The following is a 20,951-nucleotide window of genomic DNA, read 5'->3' as shown; positions in this document are numbered from 1 at the left end:
AAGATTGTTCCCGATGTTGGGGAAGTCCAGAACAAGGGGTCACAGTTTAAGGATAAGGGGGAAATCTTTTAGGACCGAGATGAGAAAAACATTTTTCACACAGAGTGGTAAATCTCTGGAATTCTCTGCCACAGAAGGTAGTTGAGGCCAGTTCATTGGCTATATTTAGGAGGGAGTTAGATGTGGCCCTTGTGGCTAAAGGGATCAGGGGGTATGGAGAGAAGGCAGGTACAGGATACTGAGTTGGATGATCAGCCATGATCATATTGAATGGCGGTGCAGGCTCGAAGGGCCGAATGGCCTACTCCTGCACCTAATTTCTATGTTTCTAATAATTCCTACTTGTAGGAAGGAACAGAATATTCTATTCTAATATAAAAATCATCTCCTCAGTGAATATTCCTCTCAAATCGTGAAAGGAATGGATCAGGTGGACGCGCAGAGTGTCTTGCCCAGAGTAGGGGAATCGAGAGCCAGAGGAAATAGATTTAAGGTGAGGGGGGGAAAAGATTTAATAGCAACCTGAGGGGTAACATTTTCACACAGAGGGTGGTGGGTGTATGGAGCGAGCTGCCGGAGGAGGTAGTTGAGGCAGGTAGATGATGCAATGTTTAAGGAACATTTAGCAGGTACATGGATAGGACAGGTTTAGAGGGATATGAGCCAAAAGCAGGCCGGTGGGACTAGTGTAGATGAGACATGTTGGTTGGTGTGGGCACCTTGAGCCAAAGGGCCTGTTTCGATGCTGGATCACTCTATGACTATGACTGTGTGGATGGGTTGACTAATCTCTGTTAAATTCAGGTCAGTAGATTCTTTGGTGGTCGGGTACATGCAGAGGAAGCAAAACATTGTTTCAATTCCCAATCAGGAGAGAAAGTAGTCATTAGAACACAGAACAATACAGAACAGGAACAGGCCCTACGAGGGTATAGTTTGTAGTGGGCTTTTAAATGCGTATGGGTGGGGGGTGGGGGGTGGGTGGGGGAAACTTTCAAATCTCTTCCCTGCACGGAGACCCGACCTTTTTCTCTGTCGGGTCTCCGTTGTCGTTGGGGCCTAGCACCGTGGAGCGGCCTCCAACGGAGCGACCTGGGGGCTCAAGTCACGGGGCCGGCGGAGCTGCGGGCATACCATCGTGGAGCTGGCCAGCTTCGGAGCGTGAGGAGTTCGGAGTGTGGAGAGCTGCGGTGGCGCACGGCTGCGACCCGACTCCGGTGGATGGTGACACCGGGAGCTCGCGGGTCCCCGGTGGGAGACCGCTTTGCGGGGCACCGGCGATGGCGACTTCTCCCGCTCGAATTGCGGGGTTGAGAGTGACCTGGAGTGGGGCCTTACATCGCCCGGCGCGGCTTTAAATGGCCGCGGACTTGCTAGTGCCCGCCGGGGCGTCCAACATCAAGACCCGGGGCAGGGCCTTACATCGCCCGGCACGGCTTTAAATGGCCGCGGATTTGCTAGCGCCCGCCGGGGCCTCCAACATCAAGACCCAGGGCAGGGCCTTACATCGCCCGGCACGGCTTTAAGTGGCCGCAGACTTGCTAGCGCTCGCCGGGGGCTCCGACATCAGGACCCGGAGCAGGGCCTTACATCGCCCGGCACGGCTTTAAGTGGCCGCGGACTTGCTAGCGCCCGCCGGGGGCTTTGACTTTGACATCGGGAGAAGAATGGAGAGCAGGGGAGAGACATGACTTTGCCTTCCATCACAGTGAGGAGGAGATTCACTGTGATGGATGTTTGTGTCAATTGTGTTGGTGTGTGTCTTGGTTCTTTTCGTGTATGGCTGCAGAAACCAAATTTCGTTTGAACCTCATGTGAGGTTCAAATGACAAATAAATGGTATTGTATTGTATTGTATTGTATCTGTGCTCAATATGATGCCACGATAAACTAATCCAGTCTGTCTGCATGAGATCCGTCTCCCTCCATTCTCTGCATATCTGTGTACTTATCTAAACGCCTCTTAAGGGCCTGTCCTGTCCCACTTGCATGCGATTGCATGCGTTTAGCGCGACCAAACGTGGTCGCTTGAGGCGTACGGGCTGCGCGGGGCCGGTCCCACTTCGAACCGCGGAGGCGTATGGAATTTAGCGGGGCTGGTCCCGACATCGCGCGGGGCTCCAAAAATCTTGCAATGTCCGATAATTCCGCGCACCAACGGCCTATCGGCCCGCAGGCGTATTAAGGTTGTACGTAGCGTCTTGACGGCGTACGCCTAATGCATGCCGTTGCGCGATAACATCACCGCCCGACGTGCCGTTGCGCGGTGACGTCACTGTCCAACGCCATGCGACGTCCAAATTCAGTCGGCCCGCCTCCTGCCCAGCTGATTGGTGAGTATGACGTAAATTACGTCACGCGCGAGCTTTGCGCGTACTAAGCGCGAACTTTGCGCGTACTTAGCGCATACTTATCACAAACTTAGCGCCTCAATTGACCACGTTTGGTCGCGCTGGACGCATGCAATCGCATGCTGGTGGGACAGGCCCATTAAACACTACTATTTGGAAGGTGGTATGATGGTTACAGGGCTGGATGTCAGAACATAGAACAGAACAGCACAAGAACAGGCCCTTTGTTCGCTTTGTGGTTACCCTCTCAGAGCTAACAATGATCTATTCTACATTTTCCTTGATCTCCATCCTCTTTGTCTCATTTTCACACCTTACACTTCCTTATCTCTGTATCTCCCACTCCCCTGACTCACTGAAGAATGGTCTCGACTCGAAACATCACCCATTCCTTCTATCCAGATATGCCGCCTGGCCCGCTGAGTTACTCCGGCATTTTGTGCTATCTTCGGTTTAAACCAGCATCTGCAGTTCCTTCCTACACCTTTGACCTACAATGTCTACACTGAACATGATGCCAAGATAAACTAACCTGAGTTTCACCCACATCCTTCGAAACTCTTCTATTCATGTACCAGTCCAAATGTTTTTTCAATGTTGTGAACAACTATCCCTTCGGCAGACAAAAGTGCTGGAGAAACTCAGTGGGTGCAGCAGCACCTAAGGAGCGAAGGAAATAGACAACATTTTGGGCAGCTCGTTCCATAACCCACCACCCTCTGTGTGAAATCGTTGCCCCTCACGTTCCTATCGTATCTTTCTCCTCCCTAAACTTAAACGTACGTCCTCTAAGATCATTCTTCAAACCTGCCTGAGTCAGTTTTGTGTCATTCCTTTTTGAGTCCTTGCCTCAGAAAGGCAGCCAGCATCATCAGAGACCCACGCCACCCTAGCTATGCACTCATTTCACCACTGCCATTGCGAAGAAGGTACAGGAGCCTGAAAACTGTAACGTCCAGGTTCAGGAGCAGCTTCTTCCCTACAGCCATCAGGCTACTAAACACTACAACCTCCAAATAGGCTCCAAACCATGTAGACTTGAGGATATTATTTTTGACTTTGCACTATTATTGTCTATTTATTTGTCTGTTATTTTTTTATATATACTGAACTTTTGTTGTTGTTTTTTTACAGAGGAATTTGTTTACATACAGTATGTGTCATGCTGCTACCAGTAGGAATTCCATTGTTCCGTTTCAGGACCTATGACAATAAAACCCTTGATCTTTATTAGGTTCTTCAGTAATTCCTTCTTTGCCTTCTGGTTCTTGGTGCCTCTCTAAAATGTGTTTTATTTCGGGCTAAATGGACTAAATGCACATTGTGATAGTCTTTAGTCATCCTCTTTAGTTTTAGCTTTTAGTTTTAGAGGTACAGCGTGGAAACAGGCCCTTCCGCCTTCCGGGTCCGCGCCGACCAGCGTTAACACCGCCGCACAATAACACTGTCCTACACCCAATACGAGACAATTTTTACTTACCAAGCCAATGAACCTATCAAAACTGCACGTCTTTGGAGTGTGGGAGGGAACCGAAGATCTCGGAGAAAACCCACGCAGGACACGGGGAGATCGTACAAACTCCGTACAGGCAGCACCCGTAGTTGGGATTGAACCCGGGTCTCCGGTGCTGATTTTGCTGTAAGGCAGCAACTCTACCCTCTGCGCCACCGTGGCCGCCCGCCTTGAGGATCTTCATCCAAGTGACAGAAGGGTCACTGATGCTCCTACTGACGATAGCTTGTTGGCTTCAGAGGAACCGAAGATAAGACACAAAAAGCTGGAGTAACTCAGCGGGTCAGGCAGCATCTCTGGAGAGAAGGAATAGGTGAGGTTTCGGGTCCAGCCCCTTCTTCAGACTAAAAGTCACAGGAAAGGAAAATGTGAGATATAGATTATGATGTAGATAGATTAAGGACAATGAATGAATGATATGCAAAATATTAACGATGATAAAGAAAACAGGGCATTGTTAGCTGTTTGTTGGGTGAAAATGAGAAGCTGGTGCGACTTGGATAGAGAGAGAGGGAATGCCAGAGTTCACTTGGAGTTAGAGAAATCAATATGCCATACCACTGGGCTGTAAGCTGCCCAAGTGAAATATGAGATGCTGCTGTTCCTCCAATCTGAGTTTTGCCTCACTCTGACTACTTCATCGTCTATATCTCTTGTTTTTCCTGTCCCCTGACTACTCTGAAGAAGGCTGTTGCCCTGAAACGTCACCCATTCCTTCTCTCCAGAGATGCTGCCTGTCCCGCTGTGTTGCTCCAGCTTTTTGTGCCTATCTTCAGAGGAATCTAGTACCAGCTTTGGCTAGGAAGCCAATAGACCAGAAGCAAACTGATTGAATTCACAGAAGTTCACAGGGTGGCTCAGCGGTAGAGTTGCTGCCTCATAGCCTCAGCGACCCAAGTTCGATCGTGACCACAGATGCTGTCTCTACGGAGTTTGCACGTTCTCCCTGTGAACACGTGGGTTTTCTCCGTGTGCTCCGGTTTCCACCCACGTTCCAAAGACGCGCAGGTTTGTAAGTTAATTGTCTCTAGTGTGTAGGATAGTGCTAGTGTATGGGGTGATCGCTGGTTAGCATGGACTCGGTGGGCCGAAGGGCCTGTTTCCATCTCTAAAGTCTAAAGAAATGCACAAGATTGGACACCATGGTCCTGGACTACATGGCTTGCAAATACAAGTTATGAATCAGGAAAGGGGCACTCACGTTTAACTTTTTTTTTGTAGGTTAATTGGTTCTTGGTTCTTGGTTCTTGGTTTCTTGGTCCTCCAAAATATTCCAAATGGAATTTAAACTGGAGGTGGTGGAGGGAGGGATTAAGCCAGAAAGGGTTATTGGGAAGAAAGAGCTACTTTAAATTTAGTTGCATCTGGTTGGGTAACTATAGTTGGGTGGAGATTATTCCATGCTTTAATTGTGCGTGGGAAGAACGAATTGCTGTACACATCTGTCTTTGTAGCTGGGATCACAAATTGGATCGAATGTCCTCGTCTGCTCCTAATTGGTTTGGGTTTGGTGTAGGTCTTGTGATCTATGTCGAGCTGACCATTTAACATTTTGTAAAAACAGGTCAAACGGTGAGCTTCACGTCTGTGTTGGAGAGGGTTCCACCCCAGAGAATTCAGAAGTTTGGTGACACTCGCTTCTCTCTCATAGGTGTTAGTAACTGTAAATTGTCCCTAGTGCGTAGATCAGAGCTGGTTGTATGGTGATCGCTGGTCAGCGCGGACCTCGGTTCCTGTGTCTGTGCTGTATCTCTAAACCAAACTTGAGATCAGCAATCAAGAGTCTAAAGTGTTTTATTGTCATATGTCCTGAAACAGAACCATTAAATTCTTACTTGCAGCAGCTCAACAGATACATAAACACAATAATAAACAACAAAGAAGTATTTAACAAAGTTTTCAGCATTTAAAATAAAACAAGCAGTGAATGTGTAAAGACAGAACCAAAGGGCCCCAAGTCCAGTTAATTCGGAGCTTATTTGGAGGTCGAGTGTTTAATAGCCTGATGCTTGTTGGCCAGTCAAGATGTTTGAGGTTTTTCTTTTCCCAAATTGCACCATTCTTGATATCCGTCCAAAATCGGCTCTGTACTTCAGTTCAACATTTTTCACCTTTCACACTTTTGAGACAAATTTGTTCCTGTTCTCCACGCCACTCTCTGCCCTTCATCTCCAACCCACCCATCTTCCCCTCTCAGCGCCTCCGCCGAGAGTCAAGTCCAACTTCCGAACTAATGTATTTCACCCATTTGTTTTCTCCGATTCAAATCTATAGTCTGGCCGTTCCTGTGTAAACATTCTCACCACACCTCCCTCCCAACAACAGCCCTCTCCGTAATGGTTCAGAACAGCTTTTGTGCCCTGTTGGTTTTAAGTGCATTGTGGAAAGTCTGCCTGATTTTACAGGGAATGTGCCAGGGCATTTTCTTTCTCCTCGCAGGCAGTCAAAATTTTTTTTTTTTATTGCTGAAGAAGTGGTCTCCTAATGAGTAATTAAATACAGGAAGCGCTGCCCAAATGAATCAAGATTTTACTGGGCTTATACTGAGGTCATGAACTGAAAGTACATGTTGTGTTGATGATTCTTCCTTCAGGAAATCCAGGCGAGATTCTTTCTCATTTGTTTTAGTTTTAGCTTTAGAGATACAGCGCGGAAGCAGCCCATTCGGCCCACCGAGTCGGCACCGACCAGCGATCCCCGCACATTAACACTATCCTACACACACAAGGGACAGTTTTATATTGATCCCAAGACAATTAACCTCCAAGCTTGTACGTCTTTGCAGTGTGGGAGGAAACCGAAGATCTCGGAGAAAACCTACGCAGTCATGGTGAGAACGTATAAACTCCGTACAGACAGCACCCACAGTCAGGATTGAACCCGGGTCTCCGGCACAGTAAGACAGCAACATCACTGCTGTAATGCTGTACAGTTAATACCTGTTTTACTTCCTTCCCTTTCCTCCCACCTTAAACTGATTGTCACAGAGGAAGGGAAATGAGAGACAGACAATTGTCAATCCTGCCTTTTATTTGTGCCGTCGAAGCAGAGCAAAGTCCTAACAGCATGCAGAATATTAATAGTCGGTTGTCCTGTGCATGTGTTGGTTTTAAGAAGGTCAAGTCCGACCTGAGATGGACACAAAACGCTGGAGTAACTCAGCGGGACAGGCAACATCTCTGGAGAGAAGGAATGGGTGACGATTCGGGTCGAGACCCTTCTTCAGACGGAACCCAAAACGTCAACCATTCCTTCTCTCCAGAGATGCTGCCTGTCCCACTGAGTCACTCCGGCATCATGTGTCTATCTCCTAACACTAATCATTTGCAGTACTGCTGTGGAGGGCAAGCAAGAAAGATTAAAGGGAGCTTCACCCTTTTTCAGACCTGTTTTGTTGATTAAAAAAAAGTCAGCCTTCTTTGCTCTTTAAAACAAGTCAAAATTTGGAGAGAATGTACAGGCGGTCGGGAGACGAGGGCGGGGGGAGGTGGAGGGGTGGGAGGAGAGGGGGTGGAAGAACTTTGAGGACTATCACCTTCCGGTGGTGCAATGGGACCTGTCCTTTAATTCTGACTTATGTCGGCTTTGAGTATTATTGTTGCACGCTGACAAAAGCATCCAGTCCTTCACCTCTTAAAGACTCGTGCAGATGTCAGTGGCTGCATCTGTTTGGCCTGCTCGGGTTTTAATAGGCCCGTTAACTCGAGCATTTAGCAGCAAACGTGAAATTTAAGAAGGTAACACATTATAGCAGGAAAAGACCAACCATTTCTCCAGGCTGGTCTATTCATTCGGAAGAGGGCCGAGCACTTTGCTCATGTGGCTGGCTCCCTGGCACGTTTGGCACTGCAGACTCTGGTTTAAGCCGAAGATGGACACCAAAAAGCTGGAGTAACTCGGTGGGGTCAGGCAGCATCTCTGGAGAAAAGGGCATAGGTGACGTTACGGGATCGATCTGAAGAAAGGTCTCGACTAGAAACGTCACCTATTCCTTTTTATCTCCAGAGATGCCGCCTGGCCCGCTGAGTTACACCAGCATTTTGTGTTCATCCATATCATTCTTGATTGACCATTTATCTCTCCCTGAAGTGTAGAGTACTGAAGATTCACCACCCTCAGAGGACCGACATTCCACCTCCTCTCAGTCTTAAAGCCCTAAGACTCTAGCTAATGTTCTAGATGCTCCAGCAGGTAGAGGGATCTCTCGACATCTTCCCTATCAAAATCTGACATCAATGAAATCCATGATCAGTTGGCAGCTAAATGAGTTATGAAGGGCAATCTCAAGGGGATGATTTCACTCTTTCAGATGTGAAACATATATGGCGCGGGAACAGACCATTTGGCCCACCAACTCCACACCGACCAGTTCAATCTCGTAGCTCCCTTCCTCGTGCCAGCACAGTCTTTGAGGATAAGGATAGACACAAAAAGCTGGAGTAATTCAGCGGGACAGGCAGCATCTCTGGAGAGAAGGAATGGGTGACTTTTCGGGTTGAGACCCATCTTCAGATATCGGATAAGGATATCAGAAACATAGAAACATAGAAAATAGGTGCAGGAGTAGGCCATTCAGCCCTTCGAGACTGCACCGCCATTCAATATGATCATGGCTGATCATCCAACTCAGTATCCCGTACCTGCCTTCTCTCCATACCCCCTGATCCCTTTAGCCACAAGGGCCACATCTAACTCCCTCTTAAATATAGCCAATGAACTGGCCTCAACTACCCTCGGTGGCAGAGAGTTCCAGGGATTCACCACTCTCTGTGTGAAAAATGTTTTTCTCATCTCGGTCCTAAAGGATTTCCCCCTTATCCTTAAGCTGTGACCCCTTGTCCTGGACTTCCCCAACATCGGGAACAATCTTCCTGCATCTAGCCTGTCCAACCCCTTAAGAATTTTGTAAGTTTCTATAAGATCCCCTCTCAATCTCCTAAATTCTAGAGAGTATAAACCAAGTCTATCCAGTCTTTCTTCATATGAAAGTCCTGACATCCCAGGAATCAGTCTGGTGAACCTTCTCTGTACTCCCTCTGTGGCAATAATGTCCTTCCTCAGATTTGGAGACCAAAACTGTATGCAATACTCCAGGTGTGGTCTCACCAAGAACCTGTACAACTGCAGTAGAACCTCCCTGCTCCTATACTCAAATCCTTTTGCTATGAAAGCTAACATACCATTCGCTTTCTTCACTGCCTGCTGCACCTGCATGCCTACTTTCAATGACTGGTGTACCATGACACCCAGGTCTCGCTGCATCTCCCCTTTTCCTAATTGGCCACCATTTAGATAATAGTCTGTTTTCCTGTTTTTGCCACCAAAGTGGATAACCTCACATTTATCCACATTATACTGCATCTGCCAAACATTTGCCCACTCACCCAGCCTATCCAAGTCACCTTGCACCCTCCTAGCATCCTCCTCACAGCTAACACTACCCCCCAGCTTAGTGTCATCCGCAAACTTGGAGATATTGCCTTCAATTCCCTCATCCAGATCATTAATATATATATTGTAAATAGCTGGGGTCCCAGCACTGAGCCTTGCGGTACCCCACTAGTCACTGCCTGCCATTGTGAAAAGGACCCGTTTACTCCTACTCTTTGCTTCCTGTCTGCCAGCCAGTTCTCTATCCACATCAATACTGAACCCCCAATACCGTGTGCTTTAAGTTTGTATAATAATCTCTTATGTGGGACCTTGTCGAAAGCCTTCTGAAAGTCCAGATACAACACATCCATTGGTTCTCCCCTATCCACTCTACTAGTTACATCCTCGAAAAATTCTATAAGATTCGTCAGACATGATTTACCTTTCGTAAATCCATGCTGACTTTGTCCAATGATTTCACCACTTTCCAAATGTGCTGCTATCCCATCTTTAATAACTGACTCTAGCAGTTTCCCCACTACCGATGTTAAACTAACTGGTCTGTAATTCCCCGTTTTCTCTCTCCCTCCCTTCTTAAAAAGCGGGGTTACGTTTGCTACCCGCCAATCCTCAGGAACTACTCCAGATTCTAAAGAGTTTTGAAAAATTATTACTAATGCATCCACTATTTCTGGAGCTACTTCCTTAAGTACTCTGGGATGCAACCTATCTGGCCCTGGGGATTTATCGGCCTTTAATCCATTCAATTTACCCAACACCACTTCCCGACTAACCTGGATTTCACTCAGTTCCTCCATCTCCTTTGACCCGCGGTCTCCTGCTATTTCCGGCAGATTATTTATGTCTTCCTTAGTGAAGACGGAGCCAAAGTAGTTATTCAATTGGTCCGCCATATCCTTGTTCCCTATGATCAATTCACCTGTTTCTGACTGCAAGGGACCTACATTTGTTTTAACTAATCTCTTTCTCTTCACATATCTATAAAAACTTTTGCAGTCAGTTTTTATGTTCCCTGCCAGTTTTCTTTCATAATCTATTTTCCCTTTCCCTTAATTTTCCTAATTAAGTCCTTTGTCCTCCTCTGCTGGTCTCTGAATTTCTCCCAGTCCTCTGGTATGCTGCTTTTTCTGTCTAATTTGTATGCATCATCTTTTGCTTTGATACTATCCCTGATTTCCCTTGTTATCCACGGATGCACTACCTTCCCTGATTTATTCTTTTGCCAAACTGGGATGAACAATTTTTGTAGCTCATCCATGCAGTCTTTAAATGCCTTCCATTGCATATGCACCGTCAACCCTTTTAGAATTCATTGCCAGTCAGTCTTGGCCAATTCACGTCTCATACCCTCAAAGCTACCTTTCTTTAAGTTCAGAACCATTGTTTCTGAACTAACAATGTCACTCTCCATCCTAATGAAGAACTCAACCATATTATGGTCACTCTTGCCCAAGGGGGCATGTACAACAAGACTGCTAACTAACCCTTCCTCATTACTCAATACCCAGTCTAGAATAGCCTGCTCTCTCGTTGGTTCCTCTACATGTTGATTTAGATAACTATCCCGCATACATTCCAAGAAATCCTCTTCCTCAGCACCCCTGCCAATTTGATTCACCCAATCTATATGTAGATTGAAGTCACCCATTATAACTGTTTTGCCTTTGTCGCACGCATTTCTAATTTCCTGTTTGATGCCATCCCCAACTTCACTACTACTGTTAGGTGGCCTGTACACAACACCCACCAGCGTTTTCTGCCCCTTAGTGTTTCGCAGCTCTACCCATACCGATTCCACATCCTCCAAGCTAATGTCCTTCCTTTCCATTGCGTTAATCTGCAACGCTACCCCACCTCCTTTTCCTTTCTCTCTATCCCTCCTGAATATTGAATATCCCTGGATGTTCAGCTCCCAGCCTTGGTCACCCTGGAGCCATGTCTCCGTGATCCCAACTATATCATATTCATTAATAGCTATCTGCACGTTCAACTCATCCACCTTATTACGAATGCTCCTTGCATTGATACACAAAGCCTTCAGGCTTGTTTTTACAACACTCTTACCCCTTTCAGAAGGCGAAGATCTCAGAACTGCAACTGGCCAACAGCGATCGTGACCTCCTATATTGAGACTTGGATTACCTACATCAGTTGAGTCAAATTTGACTCTGATGGTCCTCCTGGTAGGTCCTTTCTATGGGACCTGAGATGGCTGACGAGGCTGTTCCTGGAGCCTGTGGAGGGGCTTATGGTCTTCCAGGTGGAAGCTTGTATGTGACATCTTTTAAGGTGGGGAGACTGGTGCATGGACATCCACCTCATTGTCCTTGGCAGAGGATGATTTCAGTCCAGTTTAGTTTAGTGTAGTGTCACATGCAACGAGGTACAGTGTATAGCTTTAGTTGCCTGCTATCCTGCCAGTCGAGGGAAAGACAGCAGAATCCAATAGTCTGAGGTTCACCAATGGGTAGATAATAGTTCAGCACTGCTCTCTGGTTGTGGTAGGATGATTCAGTTGCCTGATAATAGCTGGAAAGAATCTGGAGGTGTGCTTTACTCAGAGAGTGGTAGCTGTGTGGAATGAGCTTCCAGAGGAAGTGGTGAAGGCAGGTTCGTTTTTATCATTTAAAAATAAATTGGATAAGTATATGGACGGGAAAGGAATGGAGGGTTATGGTCTGAGTGCAGGTAGATGGGACTAGGTGAGAGTAAGTGTTCGGCACGGACTAGAAGGGCCGAGGTGGCCTGTTTCCGTCCTGTAATTGGTATATGGTTATATACTTTTCACACTTCTATATTTTCTTGCTTGATGGGAGAGGGGAGAAGAGGGAGTGGCCCGGGTGCAACTCAGCCTTGATTATGCTGCTGGCCTTGCCGAGGCAGCGTGAGGTATAAATGGAGTCAGTGGAAGAGAGGTCGGTTTGTGTGATGGTCTGGGCTGCGTCCACAATTGTCTGCAATTTCTCACGGTCTCGGTTGGAGCTGTTCCCAAACCAAGCGGTGATGCATCCTGATAAAATGCTTTCTGTGATGTATCTGTGGACGTTGGTGAGAGTTGTAGGGGACGTGCCGAACTTCCTGCGCCTTCCGAGGAAGTCGAGGCATTGGTGTGCTTCCTTGGTCGTGGCTTCAATATGGCTGGTCCAGGAGAAGTTGTTGGTGATATTGACTACTTCCGCTCCGTCAATGCAAACTAGCGTACGTGTACCGCTTCACTTCCTGAAGTCAATCACTATCACTAGGGTCTGGGTCCAACAGCATGGACTCCATGGCAGTTGGAGGTCTCTCCATCCTGCAACCTTCTACTACCTTTCACGGCCATTGTGGTTCTCCACCAGTTGGTCATCCACTATCCTCCATCTTCTGCACCATTGAGGTCTTCATCTTGGACCACACTTGGTCAGGAACCTCCCCCTTCGACCTGCCCGCTCTGGGTGACCCTTCCTGGTTCATTTGGCTCCAGATGGTTTAGCTCTCTGGGTCTTAGGCCTGCTAACGCCTCTACTTCCTTAGAAGGCACAGGAAGTTTTGCATGTCCCCAACAACTCTCACCAACATCTACAAAAGTAGTAAACACTGCCCAGTCCATCATCAGCTCTGACCTTCCTTCCATCGAGGGGATTTATCGCAGTCGCTGCCTCAAAAAGGCTGGCAGTATCATCAAAGACCCACACCATCCTGGCCACACACTCATCTCCCTGCTACCTTCAGGTAGAAGGTACAGGAGCCTGAAGACTGCAACAACCAGGTTCAGGAATAGTTACTTCCCCTCAGCCATCAGGCTATTAAACCTGGCTCGGACAAAACTCTGATTATTACCAACCACTTTCTGTTATTTGCACTATCAGTTTATTTATTCATGTGTGTATATATTTATATCATGGTGTATGGTTACATTTATCTGTTTTGTAGTAAATGCCTACTATTTTCTGTGTGCTTAAGCAAAGCAAGAATTTCATTGTCCTATACAGGGACACATGACAATAAACTCACTTGAGCTTGAACTTGATGCACCATAGAAAGCATTTTACGGTGGCTCAGTGGTACAGTTGCTGCCTTACAGCGAATGTAAACTCCTACCTCACCAGGGACTAACTTTACTGTACTGTTAAAAATTTTTTCCCTTTTTCCTTCCTCCCACAATATGTAATATGTAAAAGAATATGTGATCCTGTTCCATTCTGTTTGTAGTTTGTTTGTTTGTCTTTTTGCACAAAGTCCGCGAGCATTGCCACTTTTCATTTCACTGCACATCGTGTATGTGTATGTGACGAATAAACTTGACTTGACTTGACTTGAATGCAGCGCCGGAGACCCGGGTTCGATCCCGACTATGGGTGCTATCTGATTCAAAAGACATCTAGGGATTTAGTTTAGTTTAGTTTTGGGTGGCGCGGAGGCAGTGCCAGAGACCCGGGTTCGATCCGGACTACGAGTGCTGTCTGTACAGAGTTAGTACATTCTCCCCGTGACCTGCGTGGGTTTTCTCCGAGATCTTCGGTTTCCTCCCACACTCCAAAGACGTGCAGGCTTGTAGGTTAATTGGCTTTGTCAATGTAAAAATAAGCCCTAGTGGAATAGTGTTAATGTGCGGGGATCGCTGGCCGGCACCGATCCGGTGGGCCGAAGGGCCTGTTTCCGCACTATATCTCTAAACTGAGCTAAACTAAACTAAAAAGCTCCTGTGGAGATTTATGTTCTCAACCATATCAAGGTGGCGACTTGAAGAAGGGAGTGAAGGGAATCACCCTTGGTTCTAAGGGAATGTCGAAGAAGAACTTTACCTGAGAGAGTCAAAATGATTCTGTGCTGGTGCCTTTGAAAGAACGGATTCAACCTGAGCAGTCTATCCATGAGGAACTTGTCAACGCTTCCTCTACTCCCATGAACCCGACGTCGAAAGTCCGATAACCACCAGGCTGCAGTCCAATCCTTGTTCAATATAAATATGAATAATGCTTGGGAAAAGCCCGCGCCTATTATTAAGTTGATTGCATTAGCATTAAGGTCACCAGACATCCCACAAACAGCAGTGTGATACCGTCCAGGCCATAAAATCCCTTCAATGAATTGAAGATCTCGGAGAAAATCCATGCAGTTCCCAGGTGGAGGTACATACTCCGTACAGACAGTACCCGTAGTCAGGATCGAACCCGGTCCTCTGGCACGGCAAGGCAGCAACTCTACCGCTGTGCCCGCTATCCTCAAACCTTAAAATATTGCAACTTAAAATAAACCTTAAAATTCTAAAGTTAACCTAAAGACATTGCACGCAGAGTGAAACCACTGGCTTGTTTGATTGACTACAGCGTGCAAAACTTCTAAACCCATGCCTTATCATTCATAAACCTCCAGAACCAGGGGCCACAATTTAAGAATAAGGAGTAAGCCATTTAGAACGGAGACGAGGAAACACTTTTTCTCACGGAGAGAGTGGATGAGTCTGTGGAATGTTCTGCCTCAGAGGGCGGTGGAGGCCGGTTTTCTGGATGCTTTCAAGAGAGAGCTAGATCGGGCTCTTAAAAACGGCAGAGTCAGAGGATATGGGGAGAAGGCAGGAACGGGGTACTGATTGGGGATGATCAGCCATGATCACATTGAATGGCGGTGCTGGCTCGAAGGGCCGAATGGCCTACTGCACCTATTATCTATTGTCTATTGTCTATTAAAAAATTGTCGGAATGCATTGTTGCCATTGGCAACAGTTTAAAATGGATACAAATAAGTTGGCAGCTTATTTTACAACCTTCTCAATTTTGACTTCAAATTGAAATAAAAACAGGGACATATGCTCTCTTGGCCCACTACCACTTGCATTACACAAACGCAGAAGGAAAAAAACCCATTGCAGTCTGTTGATAATCCAGCTGCTATTTTTGCCTCATTTAGATATAAACAGGCAGATGTGACTATCGGGACTAGATGTGGCCATTCTGGTAAGTTGCAGCTGCAGGTTTGACAGCAGTAAAGGGCCTGTCCCACCTGTATGCTTCTAGCGCGACCAAACGGAAGCGGAGTTCGCGCTAAGTTCGCGGTATGTACGGGCTAAGTATGCGGTAAGTACGCACAAAGTTCACGCGTGACGTAATTTGCGTCATACTCACCAATCAGCTGGGCAGGAGGCGGGCCGACTGAATTTGGACATCGCACGACGTCGGGTGGTGGCGTTATCACGCAAGGGCACGCCAGGCGGTGACGTCATCGCACAACGCCACGCGCTAGGCATACGCCGTCAAGATGCTGCGTACGACGTCAAGACGCTGCGTACGCCCTCTATGCGCCTGCGGGCCGTCAGGCCGTTGGCGCACAGAATTTTCGGACAGTGAAGGATTTTCGGAGCCCTGCGCGATGTCGGGACCAGCCCCGCACAACTTTATACACCTCAGCGCTTCGAAGTGGGACCGGCCTCGCGCGGCCGTACGCCTCAAGCGACCACGTTTGGTCGCGCTAGACGCATGCAATCGCATGCTGGTGGGACAGGCCCTTAACAATAGAGCCATAACATATTCTCACACCCAGACTGTAGAAGGGTACTGACCCACCAAAACATTGTCCAATCACTTCCCTCCACAAATCTTGCCTCACCTGCTGAGTTCTTCCAGCAATTAAGTTCCCCCTCCCGACATGAAATGCCACCTAATACTTTACTCCAGAGATGCTGCCTGACCCGCTGAGTTACTCCAGCATTCTGTGCCGATCTTTGGTATCAACCAGCATCGGTAGTTCTTTATTTCTACATTCTAGATTTTTATGTGTGATCAACAGTTTACTTTTCCGCTTGGCAATAACAGAAACCACAGCAAGTAGGAGCAGGAGTTGGCCATTAGTCTCTTTGAACCGGCACGGCCATTTAACGCGATCACGACTGATCTTCCGTCTCAACGCTTTTCTGCGCTCTCCCCGTAAGTGGAGGCACATTAGCGCAGCGGGTAGTGCTGCTGCCTCACAGCGCCAGAGACCCGGGTTTGAACATTCGCACTGAGACCGCGTGGGTTTCCTCTGGGTGCTCAGGTTTCCCCCAACATCACAAAGATGTGCGAATTTGTAAGTTAATTGAACTCTGTAAATTGCCCCTAGTGTGTAGGGAATGGATGCCAAAAGCAGGATAACATAACACTAGTGTGAACAGATGTTCAGATGGTTGGCGTGGACTTAGTGGGCTGAAGGGCTGATTTCTTTGCTTTCTCTCCAAACAAAACTGGTGCTCCGGTTGCTTTGGGTTCTTCAGTTTCCTCTCACACACCAAAGACGTACAGGCTTGTAGATTAATTGGCTTCAGTAAAGAGTGTAAATTGTCCCTAGTGTGTGTAGGATAGTGCTAGTGTACGGGGATTGCTAGTCAGCGCGGATTCGGTGGGCCGAAGGGCCTGTTTTCACACTGTATCTCTACAAACTAAATTAGTTTAGTTTGTAGAGATACAGCGCAGAAACAGGCCCTTCGGCCCCCCGAGTCCGCGCCCCCCGGTACACTAGCACTACCCTACACACACTAGGGACAATTTTACATTCATACCAAGCCATTTAACCTACAAACCTGTACATCTTTGGAGTCTGGGAGGAAAGGAAAGATCTTGGAGAAAACCCACGCAGGTCACGGGGAGAACGTACAAACTCCATACGGGCAGCACCGGTAGTCAGGATCGAACCCAGGTCTCCACCGCTGTGCCTCCGCACCACCCAAAACTAAACTAAACTAAATCCCTAGATGTCTTTTGAATCAGGAAATCCCTAAACATATTCAGTGCAAAGCTTCCACTGCCTGCTATGATGGAACCGTCACCCAGTAAGTGAAGAGATTTCTCGTTATTTCGGTCCAAAATGTCTTACTCTGTATCCCAAGGCTGCGTATCTAGGGTTACTGAACCAAGATGGAGTTAGGATCGACTGGGCTTATATTCACTGTAATTTAGGATGAGAGGGGATCTTATAGAAACATATAACATTCTTAAGTGATAGGACAGGGTAGATGCAGGAAAAGCGTTCCCCATGGAGTCCAGAACCAGGGGTCACGGTTTAAAAATAAAGGGTAAACCATTGAGGGCTGAGAAGAGGAAAAACTTTTTCATCCAGAGAGTTGTGAATCTGTGGAATTCTCTGCCACAGAAGGCCAATTCACTGGATGTTTTCAAGAGAGAGTTGGATTTAGCTCTTAGGGCTGAAGGAACCAAGGGATATGGGGAGAAAGCAGGATTTTGGATGATCAGCCATGATCATGTTGGTGCTGGCTCGAAGGGCCGAATGGCCTACTCCTGCACCTATTTTCTATGGTTCTATGTTTCTATGTTAAGATGGAAGTGAGCCATAATCTAATTGAATCTTGGCAGGGGCTCAGGGACACGAGGCTGACTCACTTGTTCCGAACAGCTGACCTCTCTGGAGCAGAAACACCGTGCTTTGAAATGCTAACAGTGAAATAGAGGTGACAGATCCCACATTTCATCCTGACAGTCCCGAAAAAGTGTTTAAATGTTTAGCCATCTGCAATCTTTGTTTCATGCTTGGCTGCACTCACATGAGCTTAGTGTAGTTTAGTTTATTGTCACGTGTACTGAGGTACAGTGAAGAGCTTCTGCTATGTGCTATCCAGTCAGCAGAAAGACAATACATGATTACAATCGAGCCGTTTGCAGTGTATAGGGAATGACGTACAGTGCAAGGTAAAGCCAGCAAAGTCCGATCAAGGATAGTCCGAGGGTCACCAATGAGGTAGATAGTAGTCCAGCACTGCTCTCTGGTTGTGGTGGGATGGTTCAGTTGCCTGATAACAGCTGGGAAGAAACTGTCCCTGAATCTGGAGGTGTGCGTTTTCACACATCGATATATTTTGCCTGATGGGAGAGGGGAGAAGAGGGAGTGGCCAGGGTGCGACATGTTCTTCATTATGCTGCTGGCCTTGCCGAGGCAGCGTGAGGTGTAAATGGAGTCAATGGAAGGGAGATTGGTTTGTGTGACGTTCTGGGCTGCGTCCACAATTCGCTGCAATTTCTTGCGGTCTTGGATGGAGCTGTTCCCGAACCAAGTTGTGATGCATCCCGATAAAAAATATAACATTGGCAGCAGAGAGAACTGGCTTTGAATGCTGCTGCCTCACAGTCCCGTGCCCAGGTTTGATCCCAACTTCGGGTGCTATCTCTGTGGAGTTTGCATATTCTCCCTGTGTTCACGTGCACTTCCCGAGGGTTTGGTTTAGTTTAGTTTGGTTTAGGTTAGAGATACAGCGCGAAAACAGGCCCTTTGGCCCACCGAGTCCGCTCTGACCAGCGATCCCTGGACATTAACACTATCCTACACACACTATGGAAAATTTACCTTTACACCCAGCCAATTAACCTACAAACCTGTACGTCTTTGGAGTGTGGGAGGAAACCGGAGCACCCGGAGAAAACCCACGCAGGTCCGAAGGAGAACGTACAAACTCTGTACAGACAGCACGCATAGTCAGGATCTAACCCGGGTCTCTGGCACTATAGAAACATAGAAAATAGGTGCAGGAGTAGGCCATTCGGCCCTTCGAGCCTGCACCATCATTCGATCCAACTCAGTATCCTGTACCTGCCTTCTCTCCATATCCCCTGATCCCTTTAGCCACAAGGGCCACATCTAACTCCCTCTTAAATATAGCCTATGAACTGGCCTCAACTACGTTCTGTGGCAGAGAATTCCACAGATTCACCACTCTCTGTGTGAAAAATATTATTCTCATCTCGGTCCTAAAAGACATCCCCCTTATCCTTAAACTGTGACCCCTTGTTCTGGACTTCCACAACATCGGAACAATCTTCCTGCATCTAGCCTGTCCAACCCCTTAAGAATTTTGTAAGTTTCTATAAGATCCCCCCTCAATCTTCTAAATTCTAGCGAGTACAAGCCAAGTCTATCCAGTCTTTCTTCATATGAAAGTCCTGACATCCCAGGACTATAAGGCAGCAACTCTACCGCTGCGACACCATGCCGTCCCAAAATATAGTGTCCCATAATCATATCAGGACCGCAATTTGAATATTCTGTATGAAAACATTGGACTCCTAAATTGCGATTACTCCAACGTTGAACTTATCAGGTTTTAGCTGGACAGTCAAACGTATCTTCATTACTATCATCTTCTTGGATTAAATGTTAAACCATTAATGAGAAGGCAGGAGAATGGGGTTGGAATGGAAATATAGATCAGCCATGATCAAATGGCAGAGTAGACTTGATGGGCTGAATGGCCACACTCTGCTCCTCTGTCTCATGAACATACGAACTTATGAATGATTGGTTAAAATGTCTCCTTTGTTGTGCAATATGTGGAGTCCTGGTCAAGAACATGGGGATAAAAAACGAAAATATGCAGATGACACAAAAACTGAGAATGGAAGAGAGATCTAAACTTCAGGAAGATGTAGAACGGCCAGTTGGGCAGATGCATCGGGGAAATACAACATAACAAATGGAAACACATTGACGAGGACAATATTGAATGAAGCACAAAAACAGATGGAGTTTGTAGTCATGTACATAGATCCGTCAAAGGGTTTGATAATCTGGGTAAAAAACTTTGCTTAAATATTTTCTGATGAAGGGTACTCGACCTGTAATATTAATTCCGTTTCGCTGTCCACAGATGCTGACTGACCCGCGTGAGTGTTTCCAGCATCTTTCATTTTTTAGATTCAGATTTTATATACAGCGCGGAAACCGGCCCTTCAGCCCACCGAGTTCGTACCGACCAGCGATCATCCTATACGCTACAACCATCCTCCCTGCGAGGGACAATTTTCACTACCCACCGAAGCCAATTAGTGTACAAACCTGTAGGTCATTGGAGTGTGGTTGGAAACTGGTGCACCCGGAGAAAACCCACGCAGTCACGGGGAGAACGTACAAAGTATATACAGACACCAACCATAATCAGGATCTAACCTGGGTCTCTGCCGCTGTAAGGTTGGTCTAGGTGGGCCGAAGGGCCTGTTTCCATGCTGTATCACTATAACTAAACTAAATTAAAAGTACTGAGCTGAAGGGCGGGATGCACTTCACATCTAAATGACCTCAACCAACTGCATGCACTCAGATTAAAATGCGATTACCTTACAAGCCCGCACGTCTTTGGGGTGTGGGAGGAAACTGGATCACCCGGACGAAATGCATACTGTCGCGTTGAGAACGTGCAAACTCCACACAGACAGCACCCAAGGACGGAATCAAAGCTGGGTCTATGGCGCCATTGTATGGCCACTGAGTTTGTAAAGGCTTGTGGAAGAGTATTTAAAGAGGTGGTCAAGTTTTGAGAGGGCAGCGAACAGAGTGAACCAGCACAGAAGAGTAGTTGATGCCTGGGGCTTGGATCATATTGAATGGTAGGGCAGGTTTTGATGAGCTGGAGTTTAGAAGGATGAGGGGGTACCTCATTGAAATTTACCGAATAGTGAAATGCTTGGATAGATAGGATGTGGAGAGTATGTTTCCACTTGTGGGAGATTCTCGCATCAGAGGTCAGAGTCTCAGAATTAAAGGACGTTCCTTTAGGAAGGAGATGAGGAGGAATATCTTTAGCCAGAGGGTGGAGATCTGTCCCACAGAAGGCTGTGGAGGCCAAGTCAATGGATATTTTTAAGATAGAGGTAGATAGATTTTTGATTAGTACGGGTGTCAGGGGTTATGGGGAGAAGGCAGGGGAATGGGGTTAGGAGGGAGAGATAGATTAGCCA

This window comes from Amblyraja radiata, chromosome 6, assembly GCF_010909765.2.
Source record: "Amblyraja radiata isolate CabotCenter1 chromosome 6, sAmbRad1.1.pri, whole genome shotgun sequence".
Lineage (NCBI taxonomy): Eukaryota > Metazoa > Chordata > Chondrichthyes > Rajiformes > Rajidae > Amblyraja > Amblyraja radiata.
The sequence above is the reverse complement of the archived record's forward strand: the minus strand, read 5'-3'. Positions refer to the sequence as shown.